This window comes from Phyllobates terribilis, unplaced genomic scaffold (assembly GCF_046119375.1).
Source record: "Phyllobates terribilis strain yellow unplaced genomic scaffold, ASM4611937v1 Scaffold_3__8_contigs__length_932513732, whole genome shotgun sequence".
Classification (NCBI taxonomy): domain Eukaryota; kingdom Metazoa; phylum Chordata; class Amphibia; order Anura; family Dendrobatidae; genus Phyllobates; species Phyllobates terribilis.
The window spans coordinates 144,307,917-144,332,960 of NW_027362763.1; positions in this window are offsets into that span (position 1 = coordinate 144,307,917).

The window sequence follows — 25,044 nt, forward strand, 5'->3', positions numbered from 1 at the left end:
TTAGTAAATTACAGGTCTGCTATTTAAAACCGTGGTTCTCTGTCAGACATATCACCTAAAACAGCGTTCCAAAATCAGCCATTTCTGCCTTCTATTTTGTTGCAGGGTATTGGTCAAGCTATTCACACTACGTCTCTGTGTAGAATAATATTAGTAAATTACAGGCCTGCTTTTTAAAACCGTGATTCTCTGTCGGACATATCACCTAAAACAGTGTTCCAAAATCAGCCATTTCTGCCTTCCATTTTGTTGCAGTGTGTCGGTCAAGCAATTCACACTAGGTCTCTGTGTAGAATAATATTATTAAATTACAGGCCTGCTATTTAAAACCGTGGTTCTCTGTCAGACGTATCACATATAACTGCATTCCAAAATCAGCCATTTCTCGTGAACATAGAAAATATTGTTCTCCATTTAAAATTGGCAAGGCACGTGGCAAGGGATGGGGAAGTGTACGTGATGGTGATGGTGCATGCAGAGGCCGAGGATGTGGCTGTGGGCAAGCTGAAATTGTACCACAACAAATACCCACATCTTGTCGCTCGACCTTCCAGTCCCAATTACTAGGGGACCGTAGTACACCACAGAACAGTGTCAAAAGGTTGCTGGTTGGATAGCAGATAATGCTTCCAGTCACTTTGCGACCACCACCACCCTGTATTCTACACGGTCAAGTCTTAGTAGCCGTGAGTCTGAACCGCATATTCCTCACCCTGATCCTCCTTTCTCCCACCATGCCAAGTGCCCGGAGACAACTGATCCCACACTTGGACACTCAGAAGAGCTGTTCACTTTTCCATTTGTAGATTCAGGCCTCTCGCCCTGCCAGCTTCAAGCGAGTCAAGAGGAGAACGCGTGTAGCGATGCCCAAATATTGGAGCAGCCACGATCACAAGAAGGCAATGGTGCAAAAGTGCAATTACTGTCTCAAGAGGTGGATGATGATGATGAGACACAATTTCCATTAAGTTAGGAGGAGGACCAGGGTGCGGAAGTGGAAGACAAGGTGGTGGATGATATAGTAACTGACCCAACCTGGTAGGGGGACATATAGAGCGAGGACAGCAGCACACAGGGGGAGGGAGGCATAGCACCACAACAGGCAGGAAGAAGCAGTGTGGTGGCCTCAGACACAAGGTGGGAAAGCATTCCTCGTAACGTCAACATGATGGAAGTTGCCAGTACAACTGTTAGGTCTTCCCGAGTCTGGTTGTTTTTTTAAAGACTCTGCACATAACCCCCAAAAGGCCATTTGCACCACCTGCCAGGCCTGCATCAGCAGGGGTAGCAAAACTACCAGCCTGAGCACCACCAGCATGATCAGGCACATGGTCATTATCGGTCTTTACTCCTCTTTGGTCAGACCTCATCTGGAATACTGTGTACAGTTTTGGGCACCACATTTAAAAAAAGACATAGACAAACTGGAGCAAGTTCAGAGAAGAGGGACCAGAATGGTGACTGGTCTGCAAACCATGTCCTATGAGGAACGGTTGCAGGATTTTGGAATGTTTAGCTTGCAAAAAAGAAGACTGAGAGGAGACTTAATAGCTGTCTACAAATATGTCAAGGGCTGTCACATTGTAGAAGGATCATCTTTATTCTCATTTGCACAAGGAAAGACTAGAAGCAATGGGATGAAACTAAATGGGAGGAGACACAGATTAGATATTAGAAAAAACTTTTTGACAGTTAGGGTGATTAATGAGTGGAACAGGCTGCCACTAGAGGTGGTGAGTTCCCCTTCAATGGACGTCTTCAAACAGAGGCTGGACAGACATCTGTCTGAGATGATTTAGTGAATCCTGCTTTGAGCATGGGGTTGGACCAGATGACCCAGGAGGTCCCTTCCAACTCTACCATTCTATGATTCTATGATTCTATGATGGCAGAAAAGCACCCGACTAAGTGGGCCGAACCCCAGGGTCAAGAAACAGTGTCTGCAGGTGACACCACTGCTTCTTCCGCTGTTGTGCGTGCACGCCAATCCCCTGTCCATGGCGCATTCCAAGATGCCTCCCGCCCTGCACGTGTCGTTGCACACTCTTAACTAGCACCATCAGCAAGCACGTCCACGTCCTTGTCCCAGCGCAGCGTTCAATTGTCTCTACTCCAGTCCTTGTAACGCAAGCGCAAATACGCAGCCAACGCCCCACAGGCCACACTACTAAATTCACACATTTCGTGAATGCTTGCTCTCGAAATGTTGCCTTTTAGGCTCGTGGAAACGGAAGCTTTCCGCAACCTGATGGCAGCAGCTGTCCCTCAGTACTCGGTCCTCAGCCGTCACAATTTTTCCCGGTGTGCCGTCCCTGCATTACATGAGCACGTGTCACGCAATATTAGCTGTGCCCTCAACAACACAGTTACTGGGAAAGTCCATCTAACCAGGGACACGTGGACAAGTGCTTGTGGGTAGGGATGGTACATCTCGCTGACAGCACACTGGGTTAATATAGTGGAAGCCGGGACCCAGTCAGATCTTGGGACAGCACACATCCTCCCGACACCGAGGATTGCGGGCCCTGGGTCAATCAAGGTTGCCCCCACATTCTGCAGATCCCGCACCTTCTCCTCCTCCTCCGATGAGATGGAACCATACAGGGTGATTTCACACAGCCCAGCCTCATCTCATCCCAACGTGGAATGGGTGACAATGAGGAAGAGGAGGAGGAAGAACATGGGCTAGTTTCCTGCACTATAGACGGATCTACCTGCACAACAAGAGGAGAAGGAAGATGAGGAAGAGAGCATGGTCAGTCGTCCTCTTGGTGAGGACACGGAAGTCTTGCCTGTTATCAGTCTGGCACACATGGCTGAGTTTTTGATACACTGCCTTTCCCGTGACCCTTGCGTTGTCCAAATTTTGGGTGACAGTCATTACAGGTTGGTGACACTTCTAGACCCATGCTACAAGGAGAACTTTCTGTTTCTTATTCCCTTGCAGGACAGGCCTATTAAAATGGTGCAGTACGAGAAGGCCCTTGTTGCAGAATGATTTAAAAAATTCCCCTCTGAAAACGCTGACGGCAGAGGTCACAGTTCATTCGACAACCAAGGAGTACAGGCGAGAGAGACACAAATGCAATCCAGCAGAGGCATGGAAACACTGTCAAAGTTCTGGGAGAGTTTTCTCAGACCCTTCCATTGCACAGGCCCTAAGGCACGGGGCACTCTCCCAAGGAGGGAGAAGTTTTGGAAAATGGCAAGGGAGTAACTTGCCGACCGTACCAACGTCTTCTGTGCCTTATAATCATTGGGTATCCAAGCTGGACACGTGTTATGAACTGGCTCTCTATGCCTTGGAGGTCCTGGCCTGCCCAGCCGCTAGCGTTTTGTCAGAGCGGGATTTTAGTGCCGCCGGTGGAATTATAACCGCATCCACCTGCCAAACAAAATTGCTAACAGGCTGACTCTTATAAAAATGAACAAGGGCTGGATTGGGCCAGACTTCTCAACACCACTGAATGATAGCAGCGTAACATAAACTCAAATGTAGTGGTTTTTTTTGGAAGTCTAACTCTATTCCCATGCACCTCTGTCTTCACACCCAGACATGGGTATACGCTTCCTGATTTTGTCTATTTGCTCTTGTTCTCCTCCTTCTCCTCATCATCATCCTCCATATTCTCCTCCATATCACCACCATATCACCATATCTACGTCTCTTGCAAGGGGCATTGGCGTTCCTCCAAATTTTTGGCAGCCGTTGCATTCACTACATAGGCAAACAATATGGGAGACCCACTTCCTAATAATGGGAACATTGCTTTCAGAAGGCCTTCCGAGCTCTCCGTCTCTTGCAAGGGGCATTGGAGTTCCTCCAAATTTTAGACAGCCATTGCATTCACTGCATAGGCAAACAGTATGGGAGACCCACTTCCTGATAATGGGAACATTGTTTTCAGGAGGCCCTCTGACCTCTACGTCTCTTGCAAGGGGCACTGGAGAGCCTCCAAATTTTTGGCAGCCATTGCATTCACTGCATAGGCAAACAGTATGTGAGACCCACTTCCTAATAATGGGAACATTGTTTCAGGAGGCCCTATGACCTCTACGTCTCTTGCAAAGTGCATTGGAGTGCCTCCAAATTTTTGACAGCCATTGCAGTCACTGCATAGGCAAACAGTATGGGAGACTCTCTCCTTTCTAATAGGAAAATGTCGTTACTGTGGCCCAGCTCTATGTGTGTTTAAATTGTTAGTGGGGTTTTTCCCAAATATTGGCAGCCCTTGCAGTCACAGCATGTGTGGCGCCCCTGAGGGTTCAGTCGCCACAGAGGTACTGCACCTCACCTGAGGTGTGGCATCTCCTTCTCTCAGGTAAGGAGGGAGTACGGCCCGGGACCCCAACACCCGCATTCAACACTACACTACTCCAGGCCGGCTGGAAGGGCATTAAGCACTTCTTCTGCTGCCCTGTCCCTGGCTGGAGTGGGGGGAACCAAAGAGAGGGGGAACCTGTAGTGGGTGTGGGTGAAGGACGCAGACAGGGGAGCACTTTTATAGGAGGTATATATAAAGGGAAGCCATCTTCGGGTGGCAGTGCAGTGCAGGGTAGTGCAGTGAGCAGTAAGAAGAGGAGAGGAGGGGAGCAGAGTCTCTTCAGGAGCTCTGCTCCAGAGTGGGGCCTAGTAAGATAGAGGCCCAGGAGCAAGAGGGGTGCAAGGGTGGAATGCTCCAGTAACAGAAGGGATCCCAGGGGGTACGGTGAGTGCAGGACGGCACCCGTACGCCCGAATCTGCCAGGCGTCAGAGGGATCAGGCCGCAGGAAGGGAACCGGTCCCTGGACCAGCCGTGTTACTCCAGGTCTCGGCTGGAAAAACTGGAGGCTTCTGCACTTCCATGGTGCAGTTGCCACAGCTTCACCCTAGTCACCGTGAAGGACACCAAGTAGGTCCGGGAACTCCAGGTTGCCCAGAGGGACCTCAGAGTGGGACTGTGTGTGGGGAGCGCAGGGCAGGAGAGAGAAGACCCAGTGCGGGAAGTCGGCCAAGGAAGGAACATAAAGACAGGGGGTCCCGTTAAGTGCTTCTCATATACCTGAAGGAGTGCTGAACCCCTGCCTGGCAAACGCAGTGCGATGCGGGAGTCTGACACCTGGACAGTGTACCCGAGGAACCTAAAAAGAACTGTGAGTAAACTCGGATGACTGCACTCCACTTTCTCTGTCAGTTATTTCCATAACGCTACCGCGCCTGCACTACAACGCCCAGCATTACCATCTGCAGCTACACTAACCCGGCGGCCCGCTCTGCCTGTGGGGAGCAGAAACATCCCAGCTGCCATCCCATCACCCCCGGAGGTCTGCAGCAGCGCCGGTACCCATTACCGGGAACCACAGGTGGCGTCACAAGACAAACTGTTAACAAACCCCCTTTTAAAGAGTGACCCCAGAGGACGGGCCCGGGAGCCGACTGCCGTGACATCCCACAGAAGGTAAAGGCCCGGGTATCGAGTCTCCCCCATATCCCCGCTGGGCAAGTCACATGGGCATTACCACTATAGGAGACCCACTCCTTTATAATGGGAAGATTTTTTCACAGAGACCCTCCTCTATGTCTGTTCAAAGGGGTATTGGGTTGCGTCCAAATTTTTAGCTGCCCTTGCAGTCACTGCATACGCAATAACACTATAGGAGACCCACTCTTTAATAATGGGAACAACAAAGCATAGCCGACTGCTGACCCTTTAATAATAGTAAGGCTGTAAAAATAGTCTTTGTGACTTTCGCAATCCCTCCTTCATAAATGAAACAGGATGTGTCTGATGATGATTCACACACCACATGGCCAGATAAGGTTGTAAAACGTTAAAATGACATTTTCGGGTGAATGAATTTGAAAGCATTGCAAAACTGCAAAAACGCTACGTGTGAATATAGCCCATGGTGTGGAGGAGCATTTTTGTTTTTGGTTATTTATTTTGCCTTATATACAAGTCATTACCCTGGAAAGAATGCCCCTTAACATATTTCCAAGGAAAATCCATTTTGGTTTAGTTTTCGTATGTTTTATTGTGAGTCCGTAAAAGTGGTGTAATACTCTGACCACGTTGCTGACAGCAGTGACCTGGGAGTCAGAAATGCTTCCTGGGGCGATGCCCATGCTGTCCCCATGTCATTTGAGCACTGTTCCCATCGATTTGGGCAATTTTTAGACCCTCTGCAGACCGCCAGTGGGAGCCGCCTGAAAAATGCTCGAGTTTCCCATAGACTTACATTGGGCTCGTTACTCGGACCGAGCACTCGAGCATTCCAATTTGCTGGACCCGAGCATTCCAATTTGCTCGAGCCGAGCCACGAGTACCCAAGCATTAGTGCTCGCTCATCTCCAATAACAATATGTTTTTGTTTTAATTAACAGCATACTTATGTATGGCAGTATATTGTGACTGTGCATCGAAATATACACAGTATCTGTAGAGGGATGCAAATCATTCTTTTACAGGCTTTCCATATTTGATTCAGATCTTTCCTTCACTCCCTACATCCGATTATAGATATATATATATATATATATATGCATATATATATATATATATAAATATATATATATACTGTATATCTTTAATATAATGGGAGAAGTGTCCTTCTGTCCGAAGCCTCTATGGACTGCGCAAGCGCGATGCACCTGCGCAGTCTCCCTCTAGACAGACGAACACATCTGCCCGTTACAGGTAAGAGGAGAGTTAAAGGTAAGAGGAGTACCCGGAGAACGCGGTATGCGTAGGTACTGAATGCATACCGCGATCTCCGGTGCCATAAGGACATACTTACCTGACCGAGAGGAGTGTTGCCGCGGCGCCTCTGTTCTGGCCGGAGGCCAGGACAGGAGTGCGGCGTTGGAATCGGAGCATGCGCATAGTGCGCTATCCGGCGCCATTTTACTGAAGACACATTTGCAGTGTGTCTTCAACAAAATGGCGCCGGACAGCGCAGTATGAGCACACGCTTACTCCAGCGCCACACTACTGCCCCGGCCTCTGGCAGAAAGGGACACAGCGTTGAAGCACAGGGAAGAAAGGTGAGTAGAAATGTTTATTTTTTGTGTGTGCAGCGTGATAGGGATGAGGGGTACCATACATACCAGGCTAGGGATTAGGGAGTACCATACATGCCAGGATAGGGATGAGGGGTATCATGCATACCAGGATAGGGATGAGGGGTACCATGCATACCAGGATGGGGATGACGGGACTATGCATACCAGGATAAGGATGAGGAGGCCATACATACCAGGATATGGATGAGGGGGCCATGCATACCAAGGATAGGGATGAGGGGTTCCATGCATATTGAGATAGGGATGAGGGGTGCAATACATACCAGGATTGGGATGAAGGGTGCCATGCATACCAGGATTAGGGATGAAGGATTCATACATACCAAGATAGGAATAAGGAGTACCATGCATCCCAGGATTGGGATGAAGGGTGCCATGCATACCAGGATTGGGGATGAGGGGTTCATACATACCAGGATAGGGATGGGGAGTACCATGCATACCAGGATGATGGATGGGGTGCCATGAATACCAGGGATGAGGGATGGGGTACCATGCATACCAGGGTAGGGATGAGGGGTACTATACATACCAGGATGAGGGATGGGGTGCCATGCATACCAGGATTGGGGGATGAGGGGTGCCATGCATACCAGGATGAGGGATGAGGGTTGCCATGCATACAAGGATAGGGTTGAGGGGTACCATGCATATCAGGTTGGGGATGAGGGTTGCCATGCATACCAGGATAAGGGATGAGGGTTGCCATGCATACCAGGATGGGGATGAGGGGGCCATGCATACCAGGATTGGGGATGAGGGGGCCATGAATACCAGGATGAGGGATGGGGCGCCATGCATACCAGGATGGGGATCAGGGGTGCAATGCATACCAGGATGGGGGATTAGGGGTGCCATGCATACCAGGATTGGGATGAGGGTGACATGCATACCAGGATGGGAATCAGGGGTGACATGCATACCAGGATGGGGATGAAGGGGCCCTGCATACCAGGATTGGGGATGAGGGGGCCATGCATACCAGGATGAGGGATGGGGTGCCATGCATACCAGGATGGAGGTTCAGGGGTGCCATGCATACCAGTATTGGGATGAGGGATGCCATACATACCAGGATGTGGATCAGGGGTGCCATGCATACCAGGATGGGGAACATGGGTTCATGCATACCAGGATTGTGGATGAGGGGGCCATGCATACCAGGATTGGGGATGAGGGGGCCATGCATACCAGGATAGGGATGAGGGGTACCATGCATACCAGGATAGGGATGAGGGGTACCATGCATACCAGGATGGGGTTGAGGGGGCCATGCATACCAAGATAAGGATGAAGAGGCCATACATACCAGGATAGGGATGAGGGGTGCAATACATACCAGGATTGGGATGAAGGGTGCCATGCATACCAGAATTGGGGGCAAGGGGTCCATACATACTAGGAAGAGTGCAGCAACGGCGCCTCTGTTCGGGCTGCAGTCCATGGGAGGAGTGTGGTGCTGGCATGCGCATAGAGTGCTTTCCGGCGCCATTTTAGTGAAGACACATTTGCAGTGTGTCTTCATCAAAATGGCACTGGACAGTGTGTTATGGGCACGCACGTACTCTGGTGCTACACTCCACCCCCAACCTCAAAATGGGGATAGCATATACCAATAAAAATGCTCGCCACCCGGGCATAGAATGAGTTCAATAGCTAGTGTATATATGATGTATATGATATATATAATGTATATATATATATATAGTGACAAAGGCACTGGTAAAGTGATAGAGGGAAGATATGTTTCACGGAGGCTATTAGCTTCCGTGAATTGAAACCATGAAGTTTGCTCCAGCATGTTATTTGCTGAGAGGGTTAAACCTCCATTTTAAAAGGGAGTGGTTTTTGTGCATGACCATTGTGAAGGGCAGGAGGTCATTCACCATATCTCCACCTCAGAGTGTGGTCTGGGGTTTAAATACTTGGCCTACTGAGGCATTAGTTGTTCAGTGTCTGAAGAGGCTAGCTCCAGAGAGGAGACATGTGTTCTGTGCTAATTTGAACCCTCTGTTTACTGGACTCTGAGCGGGTGGATCCCCGCTACCACAAGGACTGTGTTTGTTATCACCACTTTGTTTTGTTTTTCCTATTTTTGTCCAAAGGGCCATGTTTGTTTTACTTCCCCACGGTTTATGCTGCCTAATTAATCTGGGAAGAATTTAAAGAGACAGTGTTCCTGTGTAGCTCTATGTGCAACCAAGTGAGCCGATCTACCACAATTTATATGGAAGTATAGAGCATCACCAAGACAATAGGGCTAAAAGGCTCCCTGGCAACGACCAAACCATTAAGACAAGAAAATCAACTGGAGGCAACACATCAAAAATAGTGGAAAAATACCTATTTAATGGCCCATTGTAGCAACGTTTTGATTCAAGTGTGTACTTGAGGAAGTTTCACTCACTTGAAATGAAACGTTGCCACAATACGCCCATAAATAAGTATTTTTCCACTATTTTTGGTGTGCTGCCTCTAGTTGATTTCCATATTTTCGATATCTGATAGAAATTGCCATCATATTGCAGTTTATTGTAATTGCTGCTAATGTGTTCAGATTGATATCTGACCAACATATGTAACTTTTAACTTTCAGAATTATTTTTTTTGTTTTCTAATTTTTCCTTTTTTTAGCTAAATTTTCAAATCGAAAAATTTTCAAGCTTTTTTAATTCTTTGGAGGTGACTCATTTCAATGTAGAGGGGGCAATAACTATTTCATTCTGGGCCAGTTTATGTCTGTTGGCTTTTAAGAAATCAGATCATATACGAACTATATTTTGCATTTGCTCATCTTGTCTTTGAGGATCTGAAACAAGAAAGTATGACAAATTTGTAGAATTAGAAGAAATCAGGTCTGGAAAACAATTTTTAAGAAAGTGTCAAGTCAGGTTTGCCTCTCTTGAAATAATATGCTGTATGTCATCGGCGTAGCTGCATCGTTCTGCCCATCACAATTATCTGGAGCCTACAAGGCTGTATTTGTGCCCACGTACACCTATTTTTCTCGAGCTGGCACTGGTCCCAGTCTGTAGCAGACAACAGCTGGCTGTTGGTTAAAATCACTCTCAACTCAATGGTAATTTTGGATACACACCTGGAGAATCTTTATTGATACTTTAAAACTTAATACTCATTAATACTGATTGCAGCTTTAGGGAATGTAAGTTCATTATAAATGAGAATTACGCCGCGGTACAGACAACCTCATCAAAGGTAACATGGTTGGAAAGTCTTTATTCTATGTTATTTAACAACTCAGTTTAAGGATCTTGAACAGGTGTTAAAATGAATCATATTTCCATCTCTTCTATCTGTGATTATGAACAGTAGGAACAACCCAGTCACAAAGAAAAATTACTGAGAGTTATAGGGAATGTTGGTGAAATTAATGCAAATTGTGCCACATTTTTCAAAATGGAATATCATGATATCAAGCATGGTAATCTTAGATTCATTTTCTTGGTATGTTGAAAATATCTCTTGTCAATGTGCTTTCTCATTTTTGACATAATTCTACAAAATTTGGGTCAAAACTAGAGCATGTATTTGTGGTGCCCCTGCGGGTTCAGTCACCACAGAAGTACTGCATCTCACCCAGAGGTGTGGTATCTCACTCTCAGGTAAGGAGGGAGTGCTGCCCGGGACCCTAACACCTGCATCCAACTCTACACTACTCCAGACCAGCAGGAGGGACAAGATGCGCTGCTTCTCTGCTGAGCCCTGTCCCTGGCTGGAGTGGGGGGAACTAAGAGAGGGGGAACCATGTAGTGGGTGTGGGTGGAGGAAGGAGTTTAGGGGAGCACTTCAACAGGTGTATAAAAAAGGATGGAACCATCCAAAAGGGTTCCAGTCAGAGGAGGACAAAGAGTGGGAGCAGGAGCTCTGCAAGAGCTCTGCTCAGTAGGAGCAGGCCTAGTGAGAGGCCCAGGAGGTGAGACTGACTGAGGAGAGGAACAGAAAGGAAGGCTCCAGGAGTGAAGAAGGGATCCCAGGGGTATGGGCAGTGCTGGAGGCCACCCGTACGCCCGAATCTACCAGGCGGTGGAAGGATCGAGCCACAGAGGGGACCGGCCCCTAACTAGTGAGAATTACAAAGTTCAACTAGAAACCGGAGGCTTCTGTACTTTCAGGGTGCAGTTGCCACATCCGCACTTAAGTCGCCAAAAAGGTAACCACATAGGATCCAGGGAACTCCAGGTTGCCCAGAAAGATCCGAGGATACCGGCTTGGGACACTGTTTGCGAGGCGCAGGGCAAGAAGGGTGAGAGCCAGCGCAGGAAGATGGCTGAGAAAGGCATATAGGACGGGGTCCTGTCAGGCACTCTTGAAATACCTGAGGGATTGCTGAACCCCTGCCCGGTGAAGGAAGCACGACGTGGGAAGTTATGATCTGCAGTTGTAACCAGGAACAAAGTGAGAACTGTGAGTAAATCCAGAAGACTGCATCCCACTGTCTCTGTGAATTATTACTGCTGCGCCATCACCCCCTGAACTACACTGCACCACAACCGCTACCTCAACATCTGCAACATCTACATTGCCCTGGAGCTAAGCTCTACCTGTGGAGAGCTAAACCAACTCTGCTGCATTAACAACAGCTTCAGAGGACCTGCTCCGCAGCGGCGGCTCCCTTTAGCCGCATACCACAGGTGGCGTCACGAACATTAAAAGAACTTTAAATCCCCTTTATTAAATCATTCCCCTTTTCATTGACTGCCCTGGGTCACGGAGCGGGTCACTGCCACTGTGACATCCCCAGCCCCAACGACCGGCCCGGCTACCGAGTACCCCACAGCCCAGGGGGCGCGTCATATTTAATATGCGTGTTATATTGTAAGACTCATATTAATCACTGTACCAGTAGACTAGAAGATAGAAACTTTCAAAAGCATTTTTCATGCAGCAAACTTGTTGCAGAAGATTCCATATGTTCTCTCTGTATATATATGTTATTTATCTGAATAAGGCTTGCAGAAATCCTTGCTTTTCTACCAAATCCAAATTTTCCAAATCCAAATTTTCCATTCATTCCCAATTAATTTAATGGACAACCATTTCTGCAATACATATGCAGTATGAATAAACTCTTAAAAAGTGACTAAAATTATTCACTTCTTAGATGTGATCCTTAACCCCTTCACCACCTTAGGTTTTATGTTTTAGGTTTTTGCTCCCCTTCTTCCCAGAGCCATAACTTTTTTTATTTTTCCGTCAATATGGCCATGTGGGGCCTTTTTTTTTGCAGGACGAGTTGTTATTCTGAACGACACCATTGATTTTATCATGTAGTGTACTGGAAAACAGGAAATAAATTCCAAGTGCGCTGAAATTGCAAAAAAAGAGAAATTCCACAATTCTTAATTTTTTTTTACCATGTTCACTAAATGCTAACACTGACCTGCCAATATTATTCTCCAGGTCATTACAAGTTCGTAGATACCAAACATGTATAAGTTCTTTTTTATTTATGTGGTGAAAATAAAATCTAAAGTTTTGAAAAAAAAATGGCTCCATTTTCTGAGACCCGTATTGTCTCAATTTTTCTTAATCTGGGGCTGGGTGAGAGCTTATTTTTTGCATGCCGAGCTGATGTTTTTATTGATACTATTTTGGGATAGATATGATGTTTTTATCACCTGTTATTGCATTTTATTGCAATGTTGCAGCATCCAAATAAAACGTAATTCTGGAATTTTGTTTTTATTCCTCATTATGCCGTTTACCGTTTGGATTAATTATTTTTATATCTTGATAGATCGAGAGTTTCTGAACTCGGCGATACCAAATATACCGTATTTTTCGGACTATAATACGCACTTTTTTCCTCCAAAATTTTGGAGGAAAATGGGGGGTGCGTCTTATAGTCCGAATGTTGGGCTGGGGAGGGGGTATATATATATGCGGTGTGGGGGGAGCAGTAGCCATGGAGGAGCGGGGCACAGGAGGCAGCAGCCTCCTGCTACAGCCTACACTGTCCCCGTTGCTAAAGAAAATGAATATTCACTGCTCCCCATGCCCATGGGGCACACAGTGTAGCCGCAGCGCGGCTCCTGCTGCTGTCGGAATCGCCTGGGCCCGCTGTTAAAGGGCATGAACATTCAACCTCTCTCCATGCCCATGGGCATGGGGATAGGTGAATATTCATGCCCTTTAATAGTGGGCACACGCGATCGCCCGGCAGCAGCAGGAGCCATGTTGCGGCTACGCTGTGTGCTGGCTATTAACCCTAGAACGCATGACCATAAAAATCTACTTTTTCACATACCTGGGGCCTTTTAGGCCCGTGTGCAAATAACATGGAATAACTCAAACAAAAATGACAAACAACTATATACCTGAGGAATACCTACAGTTTCAAAATTCTAACTAAAGTAATCTTGCAGAAAATAGAAAACAATTAACAGGGCGGGCCTGCGAGGCCCCAGGTATGCGTTCTAGGGTTAAGGAACATGAAGTCACTGCTCCTCGCGCACACAGTCCCGGCGCGGGGATCAGTGACTTCCAGCAGCTGATTTCTCCTTGTGAGCCGCGCATGGTAGTGATATCATGCGCGGCTCACATGGAGAGATCAGTGCAGGCAGACAGGATGCAGCACTGGAGGAGGGAGAAGAGAGGTGAGTAGGAGTGTTTATTTTTTTTTATGTGCAGCATGATGGGTATTAAGGGGACCATGCATACCAGGATAAGGACGAGGGGGCATACATAACAGGATAAAGATGAGGGGGTCATACATACCAGGATAACGCTGAGGGGGGCATACATAACAGGATAAAGATGAGGGGGCCATACATACCAGGATAAGGATGAGGGGTCATACATACCAGGATAAGGATGAGGGATGCCATGCATATCAGGATGGGGATTGCTGTGCCATGCATACCTGGATGGGGATTGCTGTGCCAAGCATACCAGGATAGGGATGAGGAGTGCCATGCATGCCAGGATAGGGATGAGGGGTGCCTTGCATACCAGGATAGGGATGAGGTGTGCCATGCATACCAGGATAGGGATGAGGGGTGCCATGCATACCAGGATAGGGATTAGGGGTACCATGCATACCAGGATAGGGATGAGGAGGCCATGCATACCAGGATAGGGATGAGGGGTGCCATGCATACCAAGATAGGGATGAGGGGTGCCATGCATACCAGGATAGGGATGAGGGGTGCCATGCATACCAGGATAGGGATGAGGAGGCCATGCATACCAGGATAGGGATGAGGGGTGCCATGCATACCAGGATAGGAATGAGGTGTGCCATGCATACCAGGATAGGGATGAGGGGTGCCATGCATACCAGGATAGGGATTAGGGGTGCCATGCATACCAGGATAGGGATGAGGAGGCCATGCATACCAGGATAGGGATGAGGGGTACCATGCATACCAGGATAGGGATGAGGGGTGCCATGCATACCAGGATAGGGATTAGGGGTGCCATGCATACCAGGATAGGGATGAGGAGGCTATGCATACCAGGATGGGGATGAGGGGGCCATGCATACCAGGATAAGGATGAGGGGTGCCATGCATACCAGGATAAGGATGAGGGGTGCCATGCATACCACGATGGAGGGTTCCCATGCATACCAGGATGGAGGGATGCCAGGCATACCAGGATCGGGATGGGGACCACATATAAAAGGAAGGGGGGGGCATATATACCAGGATGGGGGATATTGTCAGAATTGGGGGACATTACCCCTATACCAGTGTCAGCAGAAGACCCCCTCCCCCTTAAAAGTGAATCATGAACACATTTTTTGCTTAATTTTTTTTTAATTTTCTTCCTCTAAAACCTAGGTGCGTCTCATGGTCCGGTGTGTCTTATAGTCCAAAAAATACGGTATGTATTTTTTTTATTTTTTTTATTGTTTTATTTTGAGTGGGGTGAAAGAGGGATGATTTGAACTTTTATATTTTTTTATATTTTTAAAAACTCTTTTTTTTACTTTTTACATATTTCAATAGTCTCCTTAGCAGACTTGAAGCCGCAATCGTCTAATCACTAGTGTTGAGCATTCCGATACTGAAATATTGGGTATCGGCCGATATTCGCGGTATCGGAATTCCGATACTTAATTCCGATACTTTTGCAATATCGTATACCGGAATCGGAAGTTCCCATAATGCAATGAGCCATTTTCATTTTATTCAGCCAATGAGGATCCTAAGAAGTGTGGGCACATCCTGTTAGGCATGTAGGCATCTTAACTAATGGCATTGCTGTGATTGGCTGCTGAAATGATGTCATGATGCACTATAAAAGCCGCCGCCATTTTGAGCTCACTCTGCTGTGAATTCAGTTAGGGATAGGACGCTGTTGTTCTGAGGGACAGGTTTAGCTACCTATTTGGTCTATTCTGCTTTACCCAAGCTACTTTATAAATCACTGTGCCTTGCAGTGCTAGTGCACAGTTCTCTGTGCTGTTCACCGCTTTCTGCAAGGTCTCTGTGTGTGAGTGCAGCTCACCCTGTAGTGTGTGCTTCAGCCACGTCTGGTTGTAGTGCACTCAGTGTGTGTCACTGCCTCATACATTGTCCTTTTTTGCCAATTCATAATTTTTCCTGATATCTCCTATTAGTGTGGTGGTTCCATCCGTATTCAGCTAAATTGGTTCCAAACACACTATATAGGAGTAGATAGAGACATTTTTTTGGTCTTGCAGCGCTAGTGCACAGTGCTCTGCATCTGTACTGTTCACCGCTGTCTGCAAGGTCTGGTGTGTGAGTGCAGCTCACCCTGTAGTGTGTGCTTCAACCACGTCTGGTTGTAGTGCACTCAGTGTGTGTCACTGCCTCATACATTGTCCTTTTTTACCAATTCATAATTTTTCCTGATTTCTCCTATTAGTGTGGTGGTTCCATCCGTATTCAGCTAAATTGGTTCCAAACACACTATATAGGATTAGTTAGAGGAGCCTTTCTGCAGCATTGGGCCCTGCAGCCCCAGCCAGATTAGTATTAGCCTATTTTTTGTAGCCTCATCTATTGCATTGTAGGTTACCTTCCTACATTGTAATAGCTACAAAAAGTTTGTGATACTATTGTTATTACATCTTTAGGCACATCCAGTGTCTTTTTGTGACAAAAAAAATAAATAAAGTTCACCAAACACTCCACTTTACAGTTGTGTAGGCCACATTAGCTCATATTAAAGTCTAGTCCACACTTTATAAAATTAGTGTTTCTTATACCTGTTAGCAGCTGTTCAGGAATAAGCACACTAAGCCCTTAGTACTTTTCTGCCTATCTTTATCAGTCTACCAAGATGAAGAAGGCAGGGAGTAAGGCATGTGGTCGTGGGCGTGGGCGTGGGCGTGGAGTTTCTGCAGGGAGAGGACATGAGGATTCTGTGCCTGCAGGGAGAGGACGTGGGGATTCTGTGCCTACTGCGGGCACCAGTGACTCAGCATCCCCCAGTTTTACCAGGGAACAGTCCTTTATGCGCAGCTTTGTAGGAGCTAGCCGTACCCCACTACTGCGGGAGGACCAAATTGAAGCCGTTGTCGGATGGATGGCAGCTAACGCATCGACTTCAATTAGTTCCAGATCCTCTCAGGTCCTGAGCACTGAAGAGCACCCATCTGTCTCTTCACCACCTGCCAAATTGCCCAGGCAGTCAGAGAGCCCTGGACAGGAGCCATCTCTACTTCTGTTCTCTGAATCTCTTGGCTTGGAAAGAGGGGGCCAGCCAAGCAGAATTCGAGAATTTGAAGAAGAGGTAGTATGCAGTGATGCGCAACCGTTTTGTCTCTCTGAATCTGAAGAGGTGGGTGGGCCAGTGCCTATGGTCAGCAGCACACCTCAGTACGCATCTGATGATGAGACTCAGGTGCCACTTTCTGGTGCGTACTGTGCTGTCGAGACTACCCAGGAGAAGCAGTTGTTTGAAGAGGGTGGTGTAGATGATGAGGTCCTTGACCCATCATGGAGTGAGGGACAGGAAGGTGGTGGGAGCAGCTCTGAGGAAGAGATTCCCCGAACAGCCCAAAAAGGAGGGAGAGGGAGGGGGCAGACTTGGTTGCCTGTAGCCTCCACTTCGGCACCCATTAGGAGCATGGCTCTTCCAAAATCCAAAGCGGGCGCTCCCAAGACTTGCAGTGCCTGGTCCTTTTTTGACACAGTTGCAGATGACATTTGCTTTGTCAAATGCAAGCTGTGTAATCAGAAGGTGAAAAGCGGGAAAAGTGTCAGCAACCTCAATACCACAAATATGTGGAAACATGTGCGGACCAAGCACGTGGTGAAGTTACAAAAACACACTGAAGACCTAGGCCAACCTACAGCGCCACCTACCACCTCTTCAGCTCGTGTTGTAGCCTCTTCCTCCAGCTCACACACAGCTGGTTCGGCTTCCTCACAGGATCGCCATGGAAGAATCTCTGGCACTGTTGTACAGAGACACAGTGTAATTCCACCCACAGCACCACTTTCCCAGTCATACTCACACTCCCAGGCCAGTCTACAGCCATCGCTAGCACAGGCATGGGAGAAAAGGCGCCCATACTCGGCAAACCACCCCCGAGCACAGGCTGTGAATGCTGGCATTGCTAAACTACTGGCCCTTGAAATGCTATCATTCAGGCTGGTGGAGACTGACACATTCCGTAACTTTATGGCATTGGCAGTCCCACAATACAACGTGCCCAGCCGCTTTTATTTCAGCAGGCAAGCCGTCCCTGCCCTGCAACATCATGTGGAGGGAAAAATTAAACATGCGCTACAAAACGCCATCAGTAGCAAGGTCCACCTGACCACTGATGCGTGGACCAGTAAGCATGGACAGGGACGATACCTTTCCCTCACTGCCCATTGGGTAAATGTTGTGGAGCCGGGTACAGATCTTGAGAGTGGCGCTGTACATGTTCTGCCAACTCCAAGGATTGCAGGAATCCAGTCTGTACACATTGACTCCTCCTCATACTCCAGTTCCTCTGAATCAGCGCTGCAGGAGCCGTCACGATCTACCTCCACATCGACCCATGAACGGTTACCTGTTATGGTGACCAATATGAGCACAGCCGTGGTCAAACGTCAACAGGCCGTATTAAAATTAATTTCTTTGGGGAATCGAAGCCACACAGCTCAGGAGCTCTGGAATGCCATCAAGCAGCAGAGCGACGTGTGGTTTGTGCCAGCAAATCTCCAGCCAGGCATGGTAGTGTGTGACAATGGCCGAAATCTGGTGGCAGCTCTGGGCCTAGGCAACCTCACTCACATCTCATGTCTGGCACATGTGCTCAATTTGGTCGTGCAGAGTTTTTTGAGAGACTATCCGGATCTTGATGCACTGCTTCACAAGGTCCGCATAGAGTGCGCTTACTTGCGGCGTTCCAGCAATGCAAGATCACGCATTGCAGCTCTGCAGCGCCGATTACGTCTTCTGGAACATCGCATCATATGTGACCTACCCACCAGGTGGAATTCAACGTTACATATGTTGGAGAGGTTGTGTGAGCAGCAGGCAGCAGTAATGGAGTACCAGCTGCAGCAGGCGCAAACAAGTCGCAGTGCACGCCGTTCACACTTCACCACCACTGAGTGGGCCTCTATGAAGGACATTTGCCACGTTTTGCGTGCCTTCGATTATTCCACGCGGATGGCGAGTGCAGATGATGCACTAGTCAGCATGACTATCCCCCTTATCTGCCTGCTTGAAAAAACACTGCAAGCACTAAGGGACGAGGTTTTGGAAGAGGTGGAGGATGAGGAGTCACAAATGCCATCTGCTTCTCTACAGTCTGCGCAACATGGTTCCTCACAAAGGCATAGGCAGGGGATACTTTGAGAGGAGGATGAGGAGGAGTCAATGGATGAGGAAGACATCTGTCCAGAGGAGGGAGGCACACAATGCTCTAGTATTCAGTATCTAGAGCGAGGGTGGGGTGATGCAGAGCAGGCAGAGATCACGCCTCAAGCAGGGGACAGCGTTTCTTGGCCAGTTGGCAGTCTGCAGCACATGGTTGATTTCATGCTGCAGTGCCTGAGAAACGACCGCCGCATCGCCCACATTCTCAACACGGCTGATTATTGGGTGTCCACCCTCCTAGATCCTCGCTACCGGGACAACTTACAAAGCCTCATAACACCGTTGAACCGGGAGCGTAAAATGCGGGAGTACCAAGACGCACTGGTGCATTCCATCATGTTCTCCATTCCAACCGAGAGCAGTGCTGCTAGTGCTTTACAAAGCAGCTCAGTGCGTCGAGGCAGTGGAGGAAGCTCTGCACAAAGAGGGAGCAGAAGCAGCGCCTCAGCACAAGGCAAGACCAGTATGGCCGAAATGTGGCAAAGTTTTGTGTCCCCGTCGCCACAAATGTCTACACCATCACAGACGGCTCCAGTCAGCAGGAGGCAACGTTTCCGTCAGATGGTTACAGACTACATGTCTTGCCCTCTTAGTGTACTCCCAGACGGCTCTTCTCCCTTCAAGTTTTGGGTCTGTAAGCTGGATACATGGCCAGAGCTTAGTCAGTATGCATTGGAGGTGCTAGCTTGCCCTACTGCTAGTGTATTATCGGAACGCGTCTTTAGTGCCGCAGGTGGTGTACTAACAGACCGTCGCATGCGACTATCCTCCGATAACGTTGACCGGCTTACTTTTCTCAAAATGAACAAGGCCTGGATCTCTCATGAATTTGCCAGTCCTCTTCCAGAATAAATAATTGGTTGGCAACAGTATCCAGGTCTCCTGTTCTGTTCATGTTTCAACCACCTGAACTGTAATCCCTGAGCTCCAACACCGTCAGCTGTTCCCCGGCTGTGCGGACGGCAATTTCTCCTGCTCTGTCCACATTCTCACTACTACAGATTTTAAAGTTGCTCCAATTACAACTCTGGCTCCTCTGTTTTCAGTATAATCCCTGAGCTCCAACACCGCCAGCTGGCGCTCGGAAGTGCCGTCTGCACAGTCAACACTTGCTGCCGTGTTATTGGGGTTCAGTAACGTCAGCTGTTCCCCTGCTGAGCGGACGGCAATTTCTCCTGCTCTGTCCACATTCTCACTACTACAGATTTTAAAGTTGCTCCAATTACACCTCTGGCTCCTCTGTTTTCATTATTATCCCTGAGCTCCAACACCGCCAGCTGGCGCTCGGAAGTGCCGTCTGCACAGTCAACACTTGCTGCCGTGTTATTGGGGTTCAGTAACGTCAGCTCTTCCCCTGCTGTGCGGACGGCAATTTCTCCTGCTCTGTCCACATCCACTGTACTACTGATTTAAAACCTCCTCCAAATACACCTCTGGCTCCTTTGTTTTCAGTATTATCCCTGAGCTCCAACACCGCCAGTTGGCGCTCGGAAGTGCCGTCTGCAGGGTCAACACTTGCTGCCATGTTATTGGGGTTCAGTAACGTCAGCTGTTCCCCTGCTGTGCGGACGGCAATTTCTCCTGCTCTGTCCACATTCTCACTACTACAGATTTTAAAGTTGCTCCAATTACACCTCTGGCTCCTCTGTTTTCAGTATTATCCCTGAGCTCCAACACCGCCAGTTGGCGCTCGGAAGTGCCGTCTGCACAGTCAACACTTGCTGCCGTGTTATTGTGGTTCAGTAACGTCAGCTGTTCCCCTGCTGTGCGGACGGCAATTTCTCCTGCTCTGTCCACATCCACTGTACTACTAATTTAAAACTAGAGATGAGCGTTGTTCTACTCGAACTGTTCGCCAATATCAAATTCGAGCTGTTTTGGGCGGTGTTCGAGCCGTTCGGCGAACACGAACGATTTGAGAAAAATTCGGCTGTTCGAAGTTATGTTCGATAACTGTTCGTGCACCAAAATCATAACTGGATTTTTTCTCAGTAATGATGAAAATTAATGTTAATACGCAGTTTGAGTGTACAGCGGGGTGGGGGGAGGGGCAGGGGATGGATCTCTGCAGGAATAATGAAGATCTCAATTTTTTTTTCTCTTTCCCGCATTTACAGTGGGGAGGTGCAATCTGTCAGCCTATCAGCAGCGCACACACGGAGCGAAGTGCTTTTTTCACACAAGCAAGGGCATGTGTCATTGGCAGTGTATGTCACATGTCCTTGCCCTATAAGACCAAGCCATTTTCCCCGTCGCCACCATTTTCTCACTGCTGCAGCTGCGTGTTAGACGGTACCGCTGTTGCTGTGTGCGCTATACCTTGTTAATTTCAAGCCAATTTTCGCACAAATCTACAGATAGCTTGGGAGTAGGGAATAGTTGTGATTGCAGTCCTTTTAAGGACTAGGTTACAGCATTTCCTACGACTTTTATCAGGCAGGTCTGTGCTCTTAAATAGATAGATTGTGGGAGTAAAGACTAATTGTAATTGCAGTCCTTTTCAGGACTAGGTTACATCAGTTCCTATCAGTTTTTGCCAGGCAGGTCTGTGCCAGTGCTGTGCAAGTTTTTTTCACAGCATTTGGCTGAATCTAGCAAAGCTAATCCTTTTTGGCCTATTGCAGAGTGTGTTAGTCAGTGGAGTAGCCTATCTGTGTTGCAAGATATACCACCTGTGTATAGAATATCAATTTTTTTACTGCACCTAGTGAAGTAAAATCTTTTGGGCATAGCATCATTCTATTAGTTCATCTATACTGACCGTCCATCAGGTTGCAAATTGAATATAATTTTTTTCTGCATCTAGCTCTGAAAAAATATTTGGGCTTCTAGCAGTGTGTGGGACTTGTTGTATTAGTCCATCTATACTGACCTCTATCAGGTTGCAAACTGAATATAATTTTTTTCTGCATCTAGCTCTGAAAAAATATTTGGCCTTCTAGCAGTGTGTGGGACTTTCTCTATTAGTCCATCTATACTGACCTCCATCAGGTTGCAAACTGAATATATTTTTTTTCTGCATCTACCTCTGAAAAAATATTGGGCTTCTAGCTGTGTGTGGGACTTGTTCTATTAATCCATCTATACAGACCTCCATCAGGTTGCAAACTGAATATAATTTTTTTCTGCATCTACCTCTGAAAAAATATTTGGGCTTCTAGCTGTGTGTGGGACTTGTTCTATTAGTCCATCTATACTGACCTCCATCAGGTTGCAAACTGAAAATAATTTTTTGTCTGCATCTAGCTCTGAAAAAATATTTGGCCTTCTAGCAGTGTGTGGGACTTTCTCTATTAGTCCATCTATACTGACCTCCATCAGGTTGCAAATTAAAAATAATTTTTATCTGCATCTACCTCTGAAAAAATATTTGGGCTTCTAGCTGTGTGTGGGACTTGTTCTATTAGTCCATCTATACTGACCTCCATCAGGTTGCAAACTGAATATAATTTTTTTATGCATCTAGCTCTGAAAAAATATTTGGCCTTCTAGCAGTGTGTGGGACTTTCTCTATTAGTCCATCTATACTGACCTCCATCAGGTTGCAAATTAAAAATAATTTTTAGCTGCATCCAGCTCTGAAAAAATATTTGGCCTTCTAGCAGTGTGTGGGACTTTCTCTATTAGTCCATCTATACTGACCTCCATCAGGTTGCAAATTAAAAATAATTTTTTGTCTGCATCTAGCTCTGAAAAAATATTTGGCCTTCTAGCAGTGTGTGGGACTTTCTCTATTAGTCCATCTATACTGACCTCCATCAGGTTGCAAACTGAATCTATTTTTTTTCTGCATCTACCTCTGAAAAAATATTGGGCTTCTAGCTGTGTGTGGGACTTGTTCTATTAATCCATCTATACAGACCTCCATCAGGTTGCAAACTGAATATAATTTTTTTCTGCATCTACCTCTGAAAAAATATTTGGGCTTCTAGCAGTGTGTGGGACTTGTTCTATTAGTCCATCTATACTGACCTCCATCAGGTTGCAAACTGAATATATTTTTTTTCTGCATCTACCTCTGAAAAAATATTGGGCTTCTAGCTTTGTGTGGGACTTGTTCTATTAATCCATCTATACAGACCTCCATCAGGTTGCAAACTGAATATAATTTTTTTCTGCATCTACCTCTGAAAAAATATTTGGGCTTCTAGCTGTGTGTGGGACTTGTTCTATTAGTCCATCTATACTGACCTCCATCAGGTTGCAAACTGAAAATAATTTTTTGTCTGCATCTAGCTCTGAAAAAATATTTGGCCTTCTAGCAGTGTGTGGGACTTTCTCTATTAGTCCATCTATACTGACCTCCATCAGGTTGCAAATTAAAAACAATTTTTATCTGCATCTACCTCTGAAAAAATATTTGGGCTTCTAGCTGTGTGTGGGACTTGTTCTATTAGTCCATCTATACTGACCTCCATCAGGTTGCAAACTGAATATAATTTTTTTCTGCATCTAGCTCTGAAAAAATATTTGGCCTTCTAGCAGTGTGTGGGACTTTCTCTATTAGTCCATCTATACTGACCTCCATCAGGTTGCAAATTAAAAATAATTTTTAGCTGCATCCAGCTCTGAAAAAATATTTGGCCTTCTAGCAGTGTGTGGGACTTTCTCTATTAGTCCATCTATACTGACCTCCATCAGGTTGCAAATTAAAAATAATTTTTTGTCTGCATCTAGCTCTGAAAAAATATTTGGCCTTCTAGCAGTGTGTGGGACTTTCTCTATTAGTCCATCTATACTGACCTCCATCAGGTTGCAAACTGAATCTATTTTTTTTCTGCATCTACCTCTGAAAAAATATTGGGCTTCTAGCTGTGTGTGGGACTTGTTCTATTAATCCATCTATACAGACCTCCATCAGGTTGCAAACTGAATATAATTTTTCTGCATCTACCTCTGAAAAAATATTTGGGCTTCTAGCTGTGTGTGGGACTTGTTCTATTAGTCCATCTATACTGACCTCCATCAGGTTGCAAACTGAATATAATTTTTTTCTGCATCTAGCTCTGAAAAAATATTTGGCCTTCTAGCAGTGTGTGGGACTTTCTCTATTAGTCCATCTATACTGACCTCCATCAGGTTGCAAATTAAAAATAATTTTTAACTGCATCCAGCTCTGAAAAAATATTTGGCCTTCTAGCAGTGTGTGGGACTTTCTCTATTAGTCCATCTATACTGACCTCCATCAGCGTGCAAATTAAACATAATTTTTATCTGCATCCAGCTCTGAAAAAATATTTGGCCTTCTAGCAGTGTGTGGGACTTTCTCTATTAGTCCATCTATACTGACCTCCATCAGGTTGCAAATTAAAATTAATTTTTTGTCTGCATCTAGCTCTGAAAAAATATTTGGCCTTCTAGCAGTGTGTGGGACTTTCTCTATTAGTCCATCTATACTGACCTCCATCAGGTTGCAAACTGAATCTATTTTTTTTCTGCATCTACCTCTGAAAAAATATTGGGCTTCTAGCTGTGTGTGGGACTTGTTCTATTAATCCATCTATACAGACCTCCATCAGGTTGCAAACTGAATATAATTTTTTTCTGCATCTACCTCTGAAAAAATATTTGGGCTTCTAGCTGTGTGTGGTACTTGTTCTATTAGTCCATCTATACTGACCTCCATCAGGTTGCAAACTGAAAATAATTTTTTGTCTGCATCTAGCTCTGAAAAAAAATATTTGGCCTTCTAGCAGTGTGTGGGACTTTCTCTATTAGTCCATCTATACTGACCTCCATCAGGTTGCAAATTAAAAATAATTTTTATCTGCATCTACCTCTGAAAAAATATTTGGGCTTCTAGCTGTGTGTGGGACTTGTTCTATTAGTCCATCTATACTGACCTCCATCAGGTTGCAAACTGAATATAATTTTTTTCTGCATCTAGCTATGAAATATATTTGGCCTTCTAGCAGTGTGTGGGACTTGTTCTATTAGTCCATCTATACTGACCTCCATCAGGTTGCAAACTGAATATAATTTTTTTCTGCATCTAGCTCTGAAAAAATATTTGGCCTTCTAGCAGTGTGTGGGACTTTCTCTATTAGTCCATCTATACTGACCTCCATCAGGTTGCAAATTAAAAATAATTTTTTGTCTGCATCTAGCTCTGAAAAAATATTTGGCCTTCTAGCAGTGTGTGGGACTTTCTTTATTAGTCCATCTA